At 40.5% G+C, this 20,979-nt stretch overlaps 1 protein-coding gene across 10 annotated transcripts in view; it reads left to right on the top strand.

Moving 5' to 3' along the window:
• The window catches only part of arvcfb (ARVCF delta catenin family member b), a 223,693-nt gene that overhangs the window by 46,174 nt on the left and 156,540 nt on the right, over positions 1-20,979 (top strand). For all 10 annotated transcript variants that reach the window (XM_030418249.1, XM_030418250.1, XM_030418243.1 and 7 more), the window contains exon 2: positions 3,154-3,224. The gene's annotated coding sequence lies outside the window, so the exon portion shown is untranslated. The remainder of the gene's footprint in view (positions 1-3,153; positions 3,225-20,979) is intronic.

Genomic DNA, 20,979 nt, shown 5'->3' with positions numbered 1-20,979 from the left:
TAGTGCCAGCCAGGCAGGGCAGGCCGGCTCCTCGGATCCCTCAGAGCTTCCATCTGGACCGTGGGGGGCTGTCATTTAGGAGTGCAGGGCCTGAGCGGAGGAGCAAATTGCATTTTAATCGATCATATTCCTAGTAAAAGCCACTCCCACCAGCCACTTGCCTTACTTCCCATTCTATTTATGGAAGCTCTCTGCCTCTGACTGCTATATGTGTGAGTGTGAGACAGACAGACAAAAAACAGAGCGTAAGAGACAGTAAGGGTGAGTTTCACTGACCATCTCAAGTCAGTAATAGAAGAATCAAGTTTTCCACTCCTCCTCTTGAGTCTAGCCTTGTGTGTGGATGTATTCTTGCTCATTAAAGTCAGAAAACTACAAGGACCGTGTCATACTCATGTGGCTCTAGATGATATGAAAGCTGATAGCAAGCTGTTTTGATAGCATGCTGTTCCTTTGTATTAAAAGGCAGTGCTTCCAGGGCAGTGAAACATGAGCATCAGACACTGCTCCATTATCAACAAAAAGAGAACCCTCCCCACCATTAAACACCACTGAGCTACAGTCAAATATGCCATTTGCTTTCATAGAGGCCCAACAATGCTGTAATGTGATCGTTTTCCCAGCTCCAGTCTCTTGTGTCTATTTCGAGTCGGATGCCCAGTGTTGAGTCTCACACCAACAGGCGCAGCTACTGTGCGGCGTGCACGGGTAATAAATTATGAGTCAGCCCAACGCCGCCACTGATTGTTGGATCCATTTTTCTAAGATGCCGCTGTTTCTAACTAATCTGTCCCTTGGGGCCTCTTGTAAAGGAAGTTTAAGTCTGTACGTGCTTGCTCTGTGGAACACATTTTTTGTTCTTTTCATAAAGCATTGAATCACCCCCTTTGTAAGAACCAAAAAAACCCCCAAAACCTTGAGCTGTAATGGTGTCACATAAAAGATCCTGCAGAACGAGCAATACCAGTGAACGAGGCCGCTGCTTGCAAGCACTCCTGTCAGTTTTCCTTTGCAGGCCTCCCAGGAATTGTAAATGTCGTCACATTCTCAACAAGACAGCTTTTTGCTATTCGCTGGGAAATTAGTTTTTGGGTGTGCTTTTCCGTCTCTGCAGTGCACCAGAAAATGTTAGTTATTTATGATGACTTTGTAGAAGTTGCAAAGACAGAGGCATAATTAGAGGATAGCACAGTGGTAAAAATATCATGTCAGGATCATTTGGAACCTTTTTTTTTGTTGTTTCTTTTTTACTTTTGGCTCGAAGTGTTCTGCAGCTGAAAAAAAAACATGCAACTACACACCACACACACAAAACAAGCAAATGAAGAAAACGACTGCACCAAATTGACAAAAAACCCAAAATGCAGTTAATTAGGAGAGCCTTGGTTGAAAAGTTGAATGAAGTAACAGTAATTTTTTTGACAGTGCACAAGAGGAAAATGTATGATATATGTGAGGAGATACACTGTATGTGATGTCATTATTTCAAGGTTGTAATTAAACCATGAGCTACACAGGAGAATCTAGACACTGGCGGTGGTTGTGGTGGTGTTGGTGGTGAAGGGCTAAAGATCTGGATGGATGACAAGTGGAGCGGGACTTCTGATAAGCTCAGGGTTCCCATGAGTCCTGGATGTGATGTGATGGAAACTGGAGGTATGTGGGGTGGAGGGTCATGTTGATTTGACACTGAAATGACAGCTTACAGCAGCAGAGAAAGAAGCACATGAAAGTTTGACGGCAATGATATGATTGGCTCAAAGAGGTTGTGGCAAGATGTGATTGGTTTCTGTGAAAGAGTGACCACCCTCAATCAGCTGAGTGAGTTGAAAGCGCGACAAAGGAAATGAGAGAGAGAATTTACAGCATGAAGACATTCTTCCTGATTGAACTTACAATGTCTATGTTCTGTTCTGTTTTCATACTGTATGTGTGGTTCATTTATGTGATTGTCTTTCCTTTAGCTGCAGTGGGTTGAGCTACAAGGGCCACAAGGAGTGAGAATCTCTGGGCATTTGATTCCCATTCAACAGGCTATGATGTGATATAAAACAATTATCGATGCATCAAAAACTTTCAAGAGAGAATCTCAATGCATCTAAGTATTGATCCCCCCCACCCCCCATCCTAAGGGCTGCTGTAGTGTAGTCTTTTATTGGATGTCTGCAACATCTGGCGTCCCTGGCTTCTCCTTGATTTTGACCTTTTATGTGTTAGCTGTACTGCTCAGCTAACACAGTTAGGAGAGGACTAGGGAGTGAATTAAAGAGCTCAGAGTGAGGAGAGTCGAAAGAAGGATGGAGAGGCATGGAAGCTACTCAGCCGGAGGTCCTGTATTCTGTCTGCCAGTACCTTGTTGTGGTCTCGCCCACTGACCGAACAGGAAGTGAACCTCACCACCCCATGCTACTGTCTGACTCTGCGGCTGTCCTCATGTACCATTCATAGCTTTTATTCTGAGGGTTCTCTGCATCTCTCCCATTCAGATTAGTGGCAGACTGATACTGCTGGAATTAATTATAAATCTGATAGCCGCCAGTCAATACTGACAACCTGTGATATGCTGGAACTTCTTTCATAACCACAGCTTGTCAATATGTTGATGTTCTTATTGATGTACGATACCTGGCCAGAGAAACTGCCTGGAAGAGTTTCACTAAGCAGCTTCAGGATGTCAGCCTGTGTAACCTGCTTCATCCTGCCTTTAGCCAATAGGAACCTGATCTGGCTTAATTCCATTAAATGTCTACCAAATTGGCATAATAGAATGTCCACAGTGAAACATCAGGATGTACAGCAACAGTGTTTTTTGGGGATTGGGTTTACCCTAATACTTGCTGTACAAAAGGGTTTGCAGAGCAGCTCATGGATTCTAATTATGACAAGTTTTCATGACAACATATAAATATTCATGGCTATTTCTCAAACAGTGCCTTCATAATTATCTACCTCTCCACTGGCCTTCTGTATATTGAGTACATTGCAAACACACAGATTTGATTGCACTTTTAATCATCTAGCAGTCTTCTCATCTAACTCCCAGGAAGAATGCAGATGAACCTATTTCCTGAAATGTCAAAGTTTTCCTTTTTTTAGCTCCTATTTGCTCAAATTACACAGAAGTCTAAAACGTCTTTTCACTCTGTTTTTCAGGTGTTGTGGCTCTGCTGTGATAAATGTCAACCTGTCCTGATATTTGTATGGGTCTTTCTCCTCAACCAAAGGTGAGTTCATCCTCCTCTTTTCAAAAAGGTGTGTTGTTGGTATACAGTTGCCAGTGGGTTTCTATAACAGGTGCTGCACTCACGACTACGCTGTGAGTCAGATCTTATTCTCAAATACATTTCAGGCTGAAGATCCCAAGGAACCTTACAGCACATCAAGTACGACTTAAAGAGTTGAATTATGGACATGACATGTGGTTTAATGATGTGCTCTTAAACCTTAAGGGTGAGGAATAGATGGCTTTGTGTCATGTTTTTTTTTTTTTTACAGTAAGTCCAACAGTGTATATTTAGAGGTACATTTCAGAACATGTTAAAAAAGTAAAATTGTAAAATTGTGCTGGATGTAAACAATGACAATCAATGCACTCTTGATATAATAGAAGAAAATGCATCAAACGAGGTTATGAAAAGCTTTTATTATAGGGACTAGTTTGAGATGTAGTTGATTTCTAGAGTAGTTGATACCTCTTTTGGTACCAAGGAAAAAGTTAATTAGTGTTGTTTTTTTGTATCCACGAAACAATTTCAAAGTAACTGACACAATCTCCGACATTTTAGGATTTCTTTCACAGATCGTAAATAATTGCTGTATGTGTCCAAGATCTTTTCAGCAACTGTCCCGGGTTGCCATTGCTTTCACCATCCTCCAAAGCACCGATGTTCTTGTTTCAAGAGGTGAAGTTTCGTTGCCACCTGACAAACAATTCAGGCCTCGGTGTTGGTTGCCCGGGAGCTGTAAACTGAAGTTGAACCTATTTGTGGAAGCTCTGTTTCCAAAAAACACAAAACAAAAAACAAAACAAACAGAACAGAGCAAAACAGTCTGCCTTTTCTTTGGTCACTTTGACAAGAAGACTCTCTTTAGCCACTGATTTACGAGAACACTGAGTCGCCACAGTATGTTCCCTTTTTTTTGCTGCTGCGGTTAATCTTGTTTCTGGCAGCTTAAACTGGTCATTTGCGTAGTTTGGCTGAAGAAAAAGTGGATCTCAACTCCAGGTCATGTTTTGTTTCTGTCTCGTTCTTGTACTTTTTTGTTTAATGGGACTGAGCTACTGTGCTGGCTGTTCTTCCGGGAGCAGTTCATCACCAGAGCTGCATCTGTTCACCTCAACCAGGAGTTACGGTCCGGCCTCGGATGAGATATCAACTTTAAGACTTGACATGAGGGGAAGATTTAAAGACTCGCAAAATATTTTTAAAAAATTGCACAAAATGGTGAAGACAGCCAGGCTCTGACATGCAGTTATTGAAAGCACTTGGAGGGGAGATTAACCTACCTCCACCGCCTCCCTCAGGCTATGATTCTCCCACCAGTCGGTTCCTTCTCTGCTATTGGCAGAGCTGCTGGGACAAAGCGACTGAGTGCATCCGCACCATCATCTGCTGCTTCACTCCCTCTCAGTTTACAGTGTACAGCTTAATGTTGTTAGTTTGTTTTTATGATTTCGTATTTCATTTTCTGTCTCTCCAAAGCCCTAAAAAATCCTTCCTTTGTTGTTCATCAAGGTTGAAATAAGTGGCCATCTGTGGGCCGAATGTGTTTACAGCAGATTAGCTTTAAGAGAGGTTGAATCACGGACACACACTGTATTGATCCTTGAGCACCCTGCAGTTCATCCAGGAGTCATTCAGTCGACGCTGTTTATTAATTAGATAATGTGCAAATTATTTATCAAAGCAACCCAATGCCAGAACAAATGTTGGCATTGTACATTTCTGCAAACTGAGAACATGTTGAATTTGTATGTTTCATAACATACATTCTATATGTTGAATCTTAACGTTGCTTTATATTTCTGTTTTCAATTTTAAATTCTAACAAAGCTGTGTTTATGGTCTGGTTAGATTTAGGCACAAAAAACACTTTGTTAGGGTAAAATCATGTTTAAGCTTAAAATACTGGCTTTTGTTGACTCTCAGTGGTCTCTCACTTGGCATCCATCTCACCTAGGTGTCAGGACACCACCATCCTCAGCTATGTGAACCAGGTGAACATACTATATTGATATTGATATGTTGATATAATATATCAAATATATAAATTCAAGATACCCAGAGTTTGCAGATACTTACAATGCCAACATTGATGAACAATTGGTATTGCTTTTTTTTTTTTTTAGATCTGCTGAGAGTTTTCCTGTTGGGATGGGAGCCACAGAGTACCGTGATACGATTCACGATTATGTTGCCCACAATAACGATAGTATTACGCTAGAGTCCTAGCTTGGTTCCTCCTTATCACACACACTGACTTCAACATGTCCATGTTCATGTGTGCCATCATTACGATGTTAAATTGTTACTGGCAACAGGCCGAACTGTCAGAAAGCGGAGCAGCTCTAGAGTTCAAATGTTTAACTAACTCCTAAAGGAAGGATACAACTTTGACTCACTAAATTCTTTTCAAACGGTGCAATTTAACTTTAAAGAGGATTACACCACAAGAAGTCATGAAGCAGTGACTCTGGTAAGTCAAATTATCAGTGGAATCTGTTTAGAGACTTTCATGTTTAATAAACATATCTCTATCTGGCTTCAGTGTATTAATAATCTTAGTGCAAGAGGAAGCGATATAATGCTGAATTGATATTTTGTGTCCCAGCCTATTTCCCCGTATTCATATCACAGTGAATTTGCAAAGGCAAAGTAAGGTTGGGGTTGCAGAACAAAATTATTCGAATATGACAAGACCCTATGTAGTGTTCACTCTCTAAAAGAACCAGCACAACAAAGAAATGAGTCGTCCACATACCCTTCAGGCTTCAGGTTGGTTACACCACTCATTTACAGTATAGTGACCTTTAACTTCTCGTTCTCTCTGTTAGTAGTTGCGAACACACAGCTGCTGTTTTGTGGTCGAGTGTTGTATGTATGATCACAGCAGAGTGGAATCCTACCAAGGGGATTTTATCGCTTTAAAGACCATGTTCAATGTGACCTTTCACGGTGAAACTTCAGCAGTGGCCCTTCGGTTATATATAATCTTCACATCAGCCTCCGCTACACCAGCAACAGGTACAGCAAGTTCAGCCTGTAACCCTTACCGAGTAAATGCTAGTCAGAGAAGGTTAAGTGCACCAAAGTGGAGTTATCCATCCTTAGCCCAGCCTCTTATATCAAAGTAGTTTTATCCTTGAATCCTGAGCTCTCCAAAATGGCATCAGTTTAATTAGTTCTCTGGAGCGTCTGTAAGAAAGGCCATTTTAATAGAGTGGGAATGCATATTAATCTACTGGCAAGGGACCAATTATGGTTGACTGTCACTGTGCGTGCATGTACCGTGTGGACTAATATGACCTCTCCAAACCCAAGCGCAATGATTAAACTCTCGTGTTCTCAGGTTTTACGCAGCTAAACTTTGAGATATAGGAAAGAAACTTGTTAAGTGTCATGGCTGACGATATTTCAGACATTTCAGTACTCATGCTGTAGATTTAATATACATGTAATGTGGAAGCTCTTTTTAAAACAGAATATTACAAACCAGAATTCACACCTCTAACATAATACATTGTTTTGTATTGATGATGTGGAAGTGACTCAATCATGGCCTGCTAATGCCCAAGCTGTGTTATGTACCTGAATCAATGGCATAACAATAGAAGCAGGCCTCCCGTCCAGCATCCATTCAACCAGCTCCACGCAATGCAGAGTCAAAAGGTTGCTTCACCAGTCAGTTTCAACGGTGTCTGGCTGCGTAGGTTGGGTATCAAGTCCAATCTGTAGGCAGGGTGAGTAGGAAAACTGTCACTAGCAGTAGGTAGCCATTGGCCAACTAGTTAGACCTCCAATTCCCACTAGGGTCACCCATGCCAAAGTGTTCACCAAATGGCATACATTATAAATTGGCTCAGCTCTGCCCTGCACTTCAGCTGAATCAGAATGAAAAAAAAAAATGTTCCAGAAAGTTTTGAAGTTACTTTTCCTGACTGCTGTGTTGAATGTGCAGAGGAAGACTCTTAATAAGGCAGCCTCAGCCAGGAGCCACACAGACTGTCTCTAAGGGCCAACAGGCCCATGGCCATGAACTCACAGCTTTCCCACTAATGCACAACTGTATTCCCTCTCTTTGTGTTTCTCTCTCTCACTGACACCTCTGAGAAGCTGGTGTTTTGGTTTCATTTGAAGGAAGAGGGACCACTGGCGCACAGCCCACTGAATTGCACCGGCTTGTTTTCCAAATAATTAAGATAGAGGAGAATTTATTAAAGCTAATTACACTTTTTTATGGTGCAGATACACACACTCAATTTTGTTCTGGTACCATTCTTGCCTCTTTCACATTACATCTTATACGTGATTAACAAGAACACTTCCACAAGAGAGTTGCTACCCCAAATGACATTTAGGCCATGTCGCCTTTCAAATGATTTCTTCCAGTCCAGTCCCTGAGCTTCAGGAAGTGTTCAGATTTTGTTTATTACTCATTTTGATTCATTCAATGCCAGAATGAGCCTGAAGCCACTGTTGATCATTTTATGCACTGGGGGATATTAATGGGCCAGGGAAAACGACTTTAATAAGTTAATGTACACCAGGAGAGAAGAGCTTTTTTATGACTGGAGCTGGCAGCACGAATTGGTTGAGACAGAGGGTGAAATGGGTTTGCAGCCGTGCAGTCAACTCCTGTCCTCAGTCGATTTTGCAATCTTTTAAGGGAATTAGAGGTTGTAATGATAAAGCCTTCAAGTTCTTCCTGTCTGCATTACACTAATGAGTATCACCATACTTGTAAAATGCCATTCCCAACATTTCATCCATGGCGAAACACTTGGAATGAAAAGAGTTTTGCAGCCTACTTTGCACTAAATTGCATGTTTGACTGGGAGAGAGGGACACCGGAGTTGGTGTAAAGCTGATATTTGCGGAGGCTCCAGACATGATTGTGGTGGGGTTCAGTTGTAACTCTGAACCTGTGTATGTGGTGCACAGGCAGCCTGTCACTATAAATATATTCCCATTCTGTCACTGGTACCACATTAGTTAGACTATAGAAACGCTTTGCGACCAACTGTCCCATTTCAGCGGAGTTGTTTGTACAGCATTGGGGCATATGTTTACCGCTGCTCTCGGTAATAATTATATCCTCCAGTGTAGTGGGGGGAGAGTGTGAACTTAGCTCCAGTGGGCCCTGCTTCATAGGGGACAATCGTGGGTATTTTATTAAATGGTCACAAAATATGGTGCCACTACAGAAGGACTTCCATCCGAGGTCTCTAGCGTCCGCTCTGACTGTTTTTCTTCTTTTGTCAGGGCTTTTTGCTTTTCCACAATCACTTCTCCTAGTACGAACAGTTATAAGAATATAACCAAGCAAACACAATAGATCATAAATGTAAGAATATATATAGATAATTGATTTCTTTGCACCTGCAAGAGCTGTCGAGCATTATCACTGGTACTAGATGCAGTTTCTAACTGGTTTTCCATGTGTCACGTTTGCTAGAACTGACAGAGGTTTATCAGTGTAGAGTAGAGGTGCAATCAGTTAAACGTAATTTTTCAAAATGTCAAACATTTGCTGCTTCCAGCTTCTTAGATTTAATAATTTACTGTTGTTCTTTGTCACTAATGACAGTAAATGAGTAGTCTTTGTTTTTTTAATTGCTTCTTTTTTCTGTTGCGTGGAAAAAAGAAGCAATTTTGCAAATGTCACTTTGAGTTTTGGAAAACTGTGATGCGCAATTGATAATGAAAATAAATGTTAGTTGGAGCCTAAATGTGGTCTATGTAATTAAAACCATATCTGAAGCTGTTTTCACGTTGTGGCAATGTGCTTTCTCCCTCCAGCGTGTCAATTCAGCATCGCTCTGATGTATAGAATGTCATCAGTATGCTGTAGTAGAATAGATGCAGTATGAACTTGTGCTTTACAATTATAATCTCATTAGACACTTTTCCTATTTTGTATTGCAATAGCAAAACAACAACAAAAAACTTGTTTCATCTATAACAAAAGCCCACTTAAAGAAAAATAAATTTGCATGCCCGACCAGTGATATTCCTCACACACTGTTAACTGCATGTCATTAAGCTTCATGCATGTCGTTTGTTATGTTATTTGCAATAGTAACCACACACTGTGGCCCAGCTTGCTGTTTATCCCATGTGTGCATAAGAAGGCGGGAAGTGCAGTGTTGTCCTTGTTGTGGTGTTTTGAGACTGGATTTGGATGCGTGGTGGTGATGCAGCAGAGGGTGGCAGCAGCAGAGAACCAGCGAGCGTGACTAATCCGGGGATCTCCTGTGTGATGTGTGTGGCTAGCCGTCCTTCACGCCTCCCGCTTCCCTGATGGGGGCCGCACACCCACCGCCTCACACACCAATGAAGGGGGGAGTGGTGTGATTTGGAGGTAGCGTTGCATATATCACAGTGCAATATCACCACATATAGTGCAGTTCAGACTTTCATTAACGGGCCCAGCTGGTAACCTACAAAGTTTAAGGTTCTTTTAGATACCTGTCACTCCACTTTTTATTAACTTTTCCTTCTCTTTCTTTGTAAAGAGTGGCACAAAGTAATGAAAACACGTCTGAGATTCTGTCCTGGCTGCTAAAGACAATGATTTGGCACATGATATCACGTGATGTCCTCTGACCTCAGATTGGCTTTTTAGTGTTTTTTAGACAGGTGCATGTACTGTGGGGGTGGCTAGTGTGAGCTGGGTTGTTGTTCTCAGGGTAAATGAAGTGGCCACAGTTTACTGACAATAATTGAAGCAGCACAAGAACAACTATTTGCCCTCAACTTCCCTTTTCAGGTGCAACTGTTTTAGCTCGACCATGAGCTGATCTATAAAACTACAACCTACTCTGAAAGAGTACTTCCAAAGGATTTAGTTTTAAAACTGAGTTTTTAATGTGTAGATTCATGATAAAAAGTCTATAAACTCTTCTGACTGCATAGCCTTTAGTCCACATTTTGCTACAGCCCTTCAGAGTCCTGCTAACTCTGTTTAAACGATTCACTTCTCATCCCGTCTGTCATTAAAAAAGTGATGAAAATGATATATGAGAACATTGAACAAAGCATCGCCTTCCTTTATTATTCTATTCATTGGATGTATTTGTTCTTATTCAGCTACAATAAGTAAACTTCTTCTCCTCCCGACTGGCTTGAGCTCCTCCATGTTATACAAGAGTGTAGAACTGTTGATATATTCGCTGGTTGTATCTGACAAGATTAAAACATGTGATCCAACAGACAGGTAGCAGACGTTCAAGGCTCAGTTCAGCTGCAGGATGTTAGTTACAAGGTTTATGAGCTTTCAACACTGACATATCACCTTTTTAAGTTGGTGGTAAACATACTGAACATGGAGCAAAACCAGAACTCCTTTGGAGTCATGTTTGAAGTCCAATACTTACTCTTGTTTTTCTCTGTTTCTTTTCCACCAACTGCTCTGAAAAATATCTGTCTCTTCAGTAGCAAAATGCTCCACTATATTCGCCAACTAGTTGCTCACTTTGTCTGTGGTTTGGTTCTGGACATGTTGCACATTAAAAGAGCTTTCTACAACATGTTGTTAAACTTATCCTGCCGTTTTTCATTCCCAACTCATCATATACAGAGTTGGAACTGGTGGGTGGTTGACTCATATATGACCTCTACACAGGTGAGCAGTGTTTGAGTCTTGTACAAAAAAATGTACTTGTTTTTAACCTAAAGGACCTATTGTAAGAAAAGCGTATTCTCAATTTGTCAAATGAATAAAAAAAGAAAAAAAGGTTTTGACAGATAGGGAGTGAGACCCAAAAATATATGTTTTTTAAAATGTTTTTTTTTTATTTTTTTTTTTAACAACAGTACGTCTGAGCTACGTAGTTATTTTAACCCCAACCCATAATCTTTTCCTAACCAAGTAGTTTTCGTGCCTAAACCTCAACAAACTTCGACATTTTACAATGTTAATAGTCCAGAATATGCAAAATGTTTGTCAGCAAGATTCATTTTGAAAGTCTAACAGGACGCTGCACATTTATTGTTGCTAACTTGACCTCTCTGTCCAGTGCTTAGGGCCACCGAAGTGGCCATATTTGATGAGTTGGGAGTGAGAACATGTTGTCGTCTGATGTAGACATTCTCCGAGTAAAAGTAGTGTGAGTGGGTTTGTTTCTTTTTCTTGAGCAGCGAGCTTCTTTTGAAAGTACCAGTTGGCCTAGCTCCATCCCTTTTCTTTTTCACTGTTCCTTTGTAGACAGAGCGACCCAGTGAAGCCAGGCCAGAATAAATCTCTCCGTGCTGACTGTGCCCATGCCGGCTCCAAATACAGCCTGCTACCTTCATGCTTCTTTATATTGTAAATCTGAAACCCAAATATCACTTTCTTCCAACCAGCTGAACACTGTGGGCTTTCATCTATCACAACAGCCCTGGATTATTTATGCGTGTCTGTGGTTTATACATTTACTTTTATCATGGTATTTTGGTATAATAAGCTGCCTCAGTATGCGTGTGTGTGCTCAAGCATATATACAATGTGCATATGTGAATGTGTTTGCAGTGTGGGTTGAGCGAGAGAGGAAGGAAAAGAGTTCAGCATCCTGCAGGCTTCGGAAACACTGTACTGGAATGTTAATTGGTATGACTGGTCGGCCTCACAGATAACACATAAGGCCACTTTTAATAAACCAGAGATCAGGATGTCCCACTGTCTCGCCCTACTTAGTCAAGAAAGAGAAAGAGAGTGTGTGTGTGTGTGTGTGTGTGTGTGTGTTAGGAGGCGTGGGGAGTGGTGTTTGCTGGAATCTCTCCCTTTCCTTTTCCTGCCTCTCTCCCACACATCTCATTGTCTCATAACAAATAAAAAAACAGAAATATTACAGAGCGTGAGGTGATTCACGGGGAGACTCAAAGCGGATGTATTATTAAGACGGGAGCGGCAATGTTTTGAAGTTATGCTAATGAAGAGCCTCTCGGTGCTACAAATCTAACCGTCATTTGAATCATTTTGTGTTGCCCGCACCGTCCTCTCCTCCCCCTCCTCACCCGTTTTTTTTTCTTCTTTTTTTTCCCATCTTACCCATTTGATGAGAGTCATACATTCAAGGGCGCAGCGTTGGCATGAAGCCGCGCACATGCTGCTTATGGGAGGTGATGGTAGATTAGACAGCAGCTACAGAAAGCTCAACACAGAGCTCTGACCGGAGGCTTCTCTTCCCACATGTAACCTGCAATAAATAGCTACGTTTATGTTCGCCTCCTCCTCCCTTACATATATATATATATATATATATATCTATATTTATATATATATATATATATATATATATATATATATATATATATATATATGTATATGTATATATATATGTGGATGGATGGATGGATGTAAATAATCCCACATAATCACCCCTTTGCACCCAAAAGAACCAAAAGAGTTTTGGGTATCTTTATGATAACACACATTTTTCGATCTGTGTGTATTTGTGTATAAGTATTTCATATATAATCCAGGAAACATCAAGCAGAGACTCTGATACTGGGCAGTGATATTATATAAACAATTTAAGGGCAATTTCACACACTGAGAATGTACCCCAGACTTTTTTTTCTTGATAGATCCAGAGTGCTGCTGAAACACCAATTAGAACATGAGACACTAAAACGCTCCAGGATGATACAATTACTACTTCTGAATTATTCATGCATACTAGAGTCTGATCAAAACATTTTGTTAGAATGGATTCAGGTTAAGCGCATCAAACAAACTGCACGATATACATTAAGGTTGATGTTGACTTATGTGTTATCTTGAAAAAATAATCAGTATGATTTTGTAATTAATCAACAGGGAGCAGGCGCAGGGTTGCCAGGATCTGTGAAATAATGCATGATCGTGTCTCTTTGCTGCAGATAAAACCCTGGTGGCTGACTTTTCCTAAATTAACTGTAAACAGGATAGAGATTTTTTTTTTTGCAGAGGAAACAGTTTCCAGGTTTAAGAGCCACAACTCTGAAATGTTTCAAAGTTACAGAATACAGCGCTGAACTATAGATTTAATGTGTATATCTAGGCTGAAGCTGCAAGTCAGAGTTGACACCAACTCCTAAATTCCAACAGATCTGTGTTTTCGGTCCGTCATGGCTCCGCCATGGCAGCACAACATTGCACTGTTGTATTTTTGCTTCTATCCACACACCAACATTTATCACCTTGGCCAAAACCTTTTGTGATTCAACTATTTTGGGTTATTATTTCAAGTTTTGTGCATTTCAACCATTATCACTGTGTGGGCATCTGTGCCAGTGGTTGGAATGTCCAAAAGTATCATCTGTGTAAAGGTGGAAACAAAAGTTATTACGTATAAGATAACTCGGAAGATACATGCAAATGTAAAAAAGGAATGGCTAAAGTACAGAGCCTTTTTCGACACACACCATAGTACCGTATGGAGGGACTATTTTTGAAGTCTAACAGTTTAGATAAAACCAGTGCTACTTACGACTTCTGACGGATGACACACAGATGACTACAGAAAGGCTGAAATCGTTCTGAGGGACCACCAGCCCCAGAAAATAAGTGCCAAGATTAAGGAAAGAAAACCAAGACAATAAAAGTGTAATCATATAAAAACTTGAATTGTATGCCCCCCACACACAGAGCCATTCTCCTGGGCTTCAGTAGTGGGGCTGTGGTCTAGTCATGGTTGTTCCTACATCATTACGCTTCATACAGTGTAACTCTCTCCACACCCAGAGGCAGAATGCAATGAGTTGAAATAACAACAAAGAGAAACCGTGTCTGGACTCTTAAACATTCTAGTGATTCCAGTGTCAATAAGCTCCCCATCATTACATTTGGTGAGCTCCACAAGTTGTTTTGGGGCACCAGCGCTCTGACTGCTGTTATTGATTTATGAAAGAGGGCCAGGGATTATACTGTTATGGACACAGTGTAAACTCAGGGCTTGAGACGAGGCGTGCCTTGATTGTAAGTAATAACTAATAAGTGCAGGAGCTTGTTTACAGATGCTGAGATGAACTGTGTTTGTGTTTACTTATTTGTTCATTTAAGCTTTTTGATGTCCTTGTCGTTGTTTTCAAGCCTGTTCTGCCAAAACAAATTCATAAAAATTGATATATGCAATATTTTTTCTTATTGACCTATGCCCAATTTCTCTGAATTACTGCTCAATTTTGAGATTTTCGCCATCGCATGATGTGCCAGGTTTTAAAGGTCCACTATTTTGTTTTGGGAAATAAATGTTTTATGACTTAACAAACAAACATTTTTCATTCTCATAACTGAATAAACTGAAAAAACAAACTGATCTTAACACAGCTTCATACGGTTTCACTTGTCGCTATGTATTTGGCGGACCCTGCCACCTTTCTTGCTGCAAATGGTGTTCTGGAACTTACTTTCCTCTTACAACAGTTTGTTGAGTCAGTTATAGAAAATATACTTGTATTTGTATTATTACCACATTAATATTGTAACTATTTAAGTTCTGAGTTTGAATTTGTTCTCCAAAACTACATAGTGCCCCTTTAGAAATTGGGCACAATGTATGACTTTCTCAGTGCATGTAAGTAGCGACTTTTATAGCCGTAAACCCATTCAAATTTCCATAAAACATTTGATGTTTGTTGTCTTTGTCTTCATATATTTCAGGGTGGGAGTTTAGTTTTAAGTTAGAGGAACATTATGGGAAACACCTGCTTTCTTATTGGAGTATTAGACGATTAGATCAATGCCACTTTCATGTCTTAATGTTAAATAAAAGGATAAAGCCAGCAGATTATTAGGATACCTTAGCATAAAGATGGTTATTCCACATACTACTACATACATTCCTACTGTAGCTCTAGTCAACTCCAGTCTACTGTAACTCTGGTCAAAAAAGCAAATAAGCTTATTTCCCAAAATATCAGACATTTTTTCTCAGACAACTTACGTTGATAGGACAGCAATCTGCAACAACTGCCAAAAAGGATTGAAGGGACGTGATAATCTGCATGTAAATTGCCGGTCAGGTACTTGAGTGTATTTTTGTGTGATGTAAAATTGTGAAACCCTCTCAAAGCTGTAATTTTAGAGAACAGAGAGAAAGCCCCTCTCATGTACATAAGCTCTAATTTCAGCAAACTCACTTCTGAAATGACCTGCAGATAATGTCCTCTATAATCTCCGGTGGAAACAGCAGAACAATGTACATGAAGAGCACTTTGTTTGTGAAGAGCATACATATGGGTCGAAAAGGATTTTTGCACTGCTATAATGATGCAGTATTTGACTCATTGCAATTTGGCCTCACACCTGAAAATGTCAGATGTGAATATATTTTGCAGTGGAGTGCACTGGATATGTCAGTAATTCAGATTCGTACGTGTCTACAAACTGGCAGGTGCAAGCATTGTCCTCCACCAAGCAGCTCCACTGTTGAGGTCGATGGGTAAAATGCTTCAGTGAAGGATATCTTGTTAACAGAGGCAGAAGGAAGTGAGGGTGTTACCAGTTTATTCCCTCCCACTGATACATTCTTCAGTTATCCACTGTCTACAGCTTGATACTTTAGATTCAGAACATAACACTATGACGCTTTTTCAGGCAGGAGCTGATTTTGTTTGATTGCTGATGGATGACAATTTCTCGCTTCACTGACCCCCAATATGTGCCCACAGCGAGACCTCCATGCTCCAAAGAGACCACACATGGAGGTGGAAAGCGGAGGTGGAGGTCGATGGAGTCTCGGTCAGTCATTGATCTCTGTCATCTCTGTCTTTTTGTTGGCTTGTAGGCTGTCTGTTGGTTTCACTCCATGCACCACAGGCATATCAGACTGCCAGGCACAGACTTAATAGACGGCATATACACTGTACAATTTCGGGCTGTTTCTGGCGAAAGTTGACAACCATATCTGGGGGATCATTGCACAAGATGTGTGAGTATTTAATACCCGATATAACAATTTCAAGCAGATCAAGCAGTCTGTATGAGAGGCTATTCCATCAAAAATGTCACTCAAACCAAGATTACCCTGATGACACTGTCACCATTATTTTCTCAGACTTGACAAAGTTCCTCCAGTGCAAACAGTGACAAATAAATAGATCTTTAACATTACTTTTAGAAAAAAACACCATCATATCATCATATCTATTTAAAAGGAGGTGACCAGCTGATATACATGGGTGTATTTTATACCTACTCTCTACAGTCAGATGATGTAGAACAGTTAGAGTGCAGGAATGGCTGCTCTGACTGAAATAGAGTAAAATGAAACCGAGGTTCTGTGACCGAAGGACCCTTGTCTCATTCTCTTTCCTTTCTCTGAATGAGGGAAGTGGAGTTGGGCCAGGGTTGACCACTCCCTTGGTTCGCCCTCACTTTTATTGTCTTCCCTTTATGCTCCCACTAAACGTCGCTGACGGCATCACCAGTCACATAGACACCCCCCCACCCCTCTCTGTTGTTCTCATCCCCAAAGACCCAGAGTGGCTATCGAATGACCGGGGCATCAAAAGAAAAGGAAAAACAAAGTTCGGAAGTATTAGTGTTACTTCCCTTCATCTCCTGGGATACAGAGGGAGAATCAATAGTTTTTCATTAACCTGTCTTCCTCCCTGTAAACAAGTAGGTATGGCCTCGGGAGCCAGTAAATGCCCTACTGATAGTGTTTGGGCGGAGGCTGATATCTCTCCCTTTCACACTCATACACATCCCCGTTCTACCTGACACACAAGCACTCTTTGTCCCTCACAATTCAACTCACTTTTATCGACATGTTTGTTAAAATTAGCAACAAATCAAACCAATATAGAAAATACAACAAAGATGCACAAACCGTTTCTTAATACTGTTAAAACACATTTCCTTTGATCATTTCTGGCCTGGTCTCACCAAATTAAGTATGAATAACACACCATTCTCATAAGTCATTTTGAGTGTTACCCTCACGTGACATAGTATGGAGAGCAAAACAACTCTGCATATGGGGGAGACTGGAGTGGACAGATGGGTCAACAAGCACATCACTTTAAACTTGGAGATGGGTGATCTGGTCCCATGTTAAACCAAAAGTGAAAGTGAACCTATTTTAACTTAAATCTGTAAGTTCACTTGCAGTACATTCTTTAATTCACACTGTCACAAACGCAAAATACAGAGGCAGGCGGGTTGTAAACAAAAACCAGGCTTTAATGAGCTGATGTCTGAAAATCACAAAAATGTGAACAAAATAATGGCAGGTCACAAAAAACTTGCGAGAAAAAGGAGGGAAAGGAAAATAACAGAGTTATATAAAATTTAAGGACAAACCAGAAAACCACAAGGAATAAGTCAGGAAGACAAGGAACACCTGAGGCCGGGGACCTTGGAACAGGCACAGGAGCACAGGAAACGTGTGAACAAAATCAAATGAACCAACAAAGAGTGAGGTAACAACCCAGGCTAGAAGGTGAAAGCAAGATGCAATTTAGACAATTTAAACTACAAAACAAAAACAGGAAATGACTAACCAAAAACCCAAACCATGACACACGTAGGTGTGTTTTGTCATGTGTGTAACATACAGTAAGTCAACTTGTTTTAACCAAAACCATGATCTTTTCATTACCCTAACAAAGTTGAGACTATCAACATTAACTGTGTGGTTTTTTTTATGTAAATCACCTCACTTTGTCATTTCCGTCACGTCCGAGACTTGTAAAATGTGGATGTTGTGAAATGACACACAAAGAGCTGAGAATATGTGACCTAAAATGCAAATATGTTCTTTAAAGTGGCATGCTTTTTAACTCCATGCCATCAGATCACTTAGTGAACATACTTTTGAAAGATTACTCTAAAGCCATTATTCTTCTTCCTGGCAGTTACACAAAGCATTGAACCCCAACTGCAGCCCCTATATAGAACTCTGTGTGTTGCTTTCTCATTTAGTACATTTCTCCTTCTCTCCCTGACAGATACAGTACCTCACATCTCTGTCTGTAAACACAATGTAGCCAGTGTTTGAGACTGACCTTGCTCCTTGTGCCAACCTCCCCTCTGTGATGGATTAATCTGTTATTTCCCATGTGGGCTTGCACACTGTGGACCATGTGTTGCAAACACAAGGTGATACTGTGCAGCTTCATATTCTATGTTAATGTTGTTTGTTGCGCTCGAGGCTCTCGGAGGATTGGAGCTAGCGGCATGTGTTAGAACAACATCTGTCATACCTGAGTGTGGAGCACTGGTATATTTTGTTGATGCACACCTGCTGCGGTTTTTGCAGCTGGCATCGCCAACAAGTGCCGCAGTGATTGAGGTGCAGCAGAGTGGGTTTCATCTGGGTATGTATGACCACCACTGCTCTCCCTGTCATCTGCCTTGTAGGCATGTCTCTACTGATGGCATACACATTGCTGAACAGGAAGGCTAGCCAGATTCTCTCTTTTCTGTTGCCTAAAACCGAGGGGGAAAAAACACTGAATCTCACTATGATGAGAAGCCAAACATGGAAGTGATGCTGCGGCGGAATCGTTTCTTACAGAGAAACAACTGGTGAGATAATGAGTTCAAATTATCCAAGATGAAGAACTGATTCAGAGGAGGTGATTATCACAGCCAATGAAGGCTGAAATTGAGCAAATGATTAAGAATGAATGTATTATTAATGCTTATACAGGCAGTTATGCTGCTTGTACAAAATGTGGTCTCAGACCACAATGGTAAACACAATAACAAGGGATGAGGGAACCTGCTGCTTTGACACAGAGTCTGCAACTCAAACAAGTAAGGAAGCCACACTGACTCGCCCAGCCTGCAAGTTCTACCCAAAAAACCTTCAATATTTTGCCAACTGACTAGATTTCTAGAATAGAAAAAAACGAATGATGTTGGTGACCTGCCAAAGTGGCTGGTAAAGCAGACAGATTTACTGGCCGCATCCAAAATTTATCAGCATTTGGCTGGTGGTAATTTGCTACCCTGAAGGGGAGATGGAGTCAGGATGACTGCCATAGAATCGCCTGGATCCAGATGGCCCAAGACAGAAGGGGATGGATGCAAGCACTTTATCAGCAGCCTATGTTCCATAAGCCACTCAGAGACTCAAGTACAAACAAAGGCAACTATATGTATGTTTGCCAAAGTTTCGGCTGCCTGCATAGTACTCTCCCTTTTGAATAGTTGTGCGTAGTGTTACATACTTTCTGTTGTCTTTTACTGGGGAAGAAGGTTACTTTATTCAGAGGTACAATGTGCACCTTGGATCTCATTTAAAGGGCATTTTGAGAGACGTTTATTGGACATTCAAACAACACACTGGCAAATGAGTTAGAAACAAATTTCTACATCTGATTTTTGTCACTTTGTTAGATTCAATCATAGCGTCACATTTTTGTCACTGTTGGAAACTGGGAGTTTGGGGCTCTTGTTCTTCGGTCAATCTCTCACCCACACTACTGGTCATTTTTCATGTTTCATGTTGACAGGGCGGTTTGTCTTTGTTTGGCATGTTTTTCTGTTTCACGATGCCAAGACTTCCTCTCACTTCAGGCTCTGATTCCTGATCAAAAACTGTATTTTTTGCTCACCAAAAGAAAAATGGAGTGAATTTTACAGTCAGGGGGCCTCAGTGATTAGCCTACAGTGGCACACGGGGGTCAGTAGTCACATTTCTTAAGGAATATTTGACACCTCAAAAAGGAAATCAAGAGCAAGATGCAAATAACCTTCATTAGCTATGTGCAGAAAAATCGCCTGGATTGTCATTGGTTGCCAAGCATTTTATAAACAGTCAAGGCAGGTTATTCATGTAGGGCATTTCACAGTATCAGCAATTGAAAGTGCTTTATACGACACATAAAAGGGCATGTAAAATGAAATAAAGCCTGAAGTAGAGAAATTAAATAGCACAGAAGAAATACAGGCTAAAGTGCAACATGAGGTTGCCCCAAAAACTGTGGAAAACCAGAAAAGTTTTAGACATGAATTTAGAAGTGATCAGATTTGGGGCAAGTGTCAGATAAGCTCACAGTTTGTCCCAATTAAATGAGGCATGGAAGAAAAAGCTTCATAAAAAAAAGTACAAAGCTGTTCTATGCAAAAAATAATCACTTTTTACTCACTTAGCCTACTTACTTTAATTACTTCTGTGCTCCTGATGAAACAAAAAAGTGAAAGTGAAGTGGGAGCCAACTCAAAAAGCTTGAATATATCATTCAACATTCCTGTTATATGAATGCCTATTGTCCAGTCTGATGTTTAAAATTCGATCATTGATCATTTCATACGTTATCTTAACATCAATGATAAAACAACAAGTAGTTGAATTTAAAGACAACATTAATGAAAATAAATAAAGAGACTAATTTAAAGTATTTAGTAAAACTAACCGTCTGCTGTTCTGCAGCACAGGTATGAGAGTGGTATCAGCCTTGTCATTTAACTCCAGGCAACACAACAGATAAAAAAACAAAATAGCAATTTTTCAAATTATGAAGAAGGTTAAAAGATTAATATTCCCAATATTGTTTGCATTAAAAATAGTGAATCTGTCTTTGAGTACAGCAAATGCACTTTCCACATGTGAGAGGCCGTATGTCTTTGTACGATTTGTATGACAGTAATAGCTGTAATGTCTCCGAGACTATATCCTGTATGTTTACAGCTCTTGGTGGCTGAAGTGACAAATGTTTCTATTTTAGGTTTGTGATTTAATGCATCGTGGAGACCCAAGGAGTCTCCTTGTATTAACATATTTTGTCAGGTAGAGGGGCGGAACAATCTGACTCTATGGGACATCTTGGGGGATCACAT

The sequence above is a fragment of the Sparus aurata genome, chromosome 5 (genome assembly GCF_900880675.1).
Source record: "Sparus aurata chromosome 5, fSpaAur1.1, whole genome shotgun sequence".
In the NCBI taxonomy this organism is placed as follows: domain Eukaryota; kingdom Metazoa; phylum Chordata; class Actinopteri; order Spariformes; family Sparidae; genus Sparus; species Sparus aurata.
Note: the sequence above shows the minus strand (reverse complement) of the source record. Positions and strands in the feature narration are given on the sequence as shown.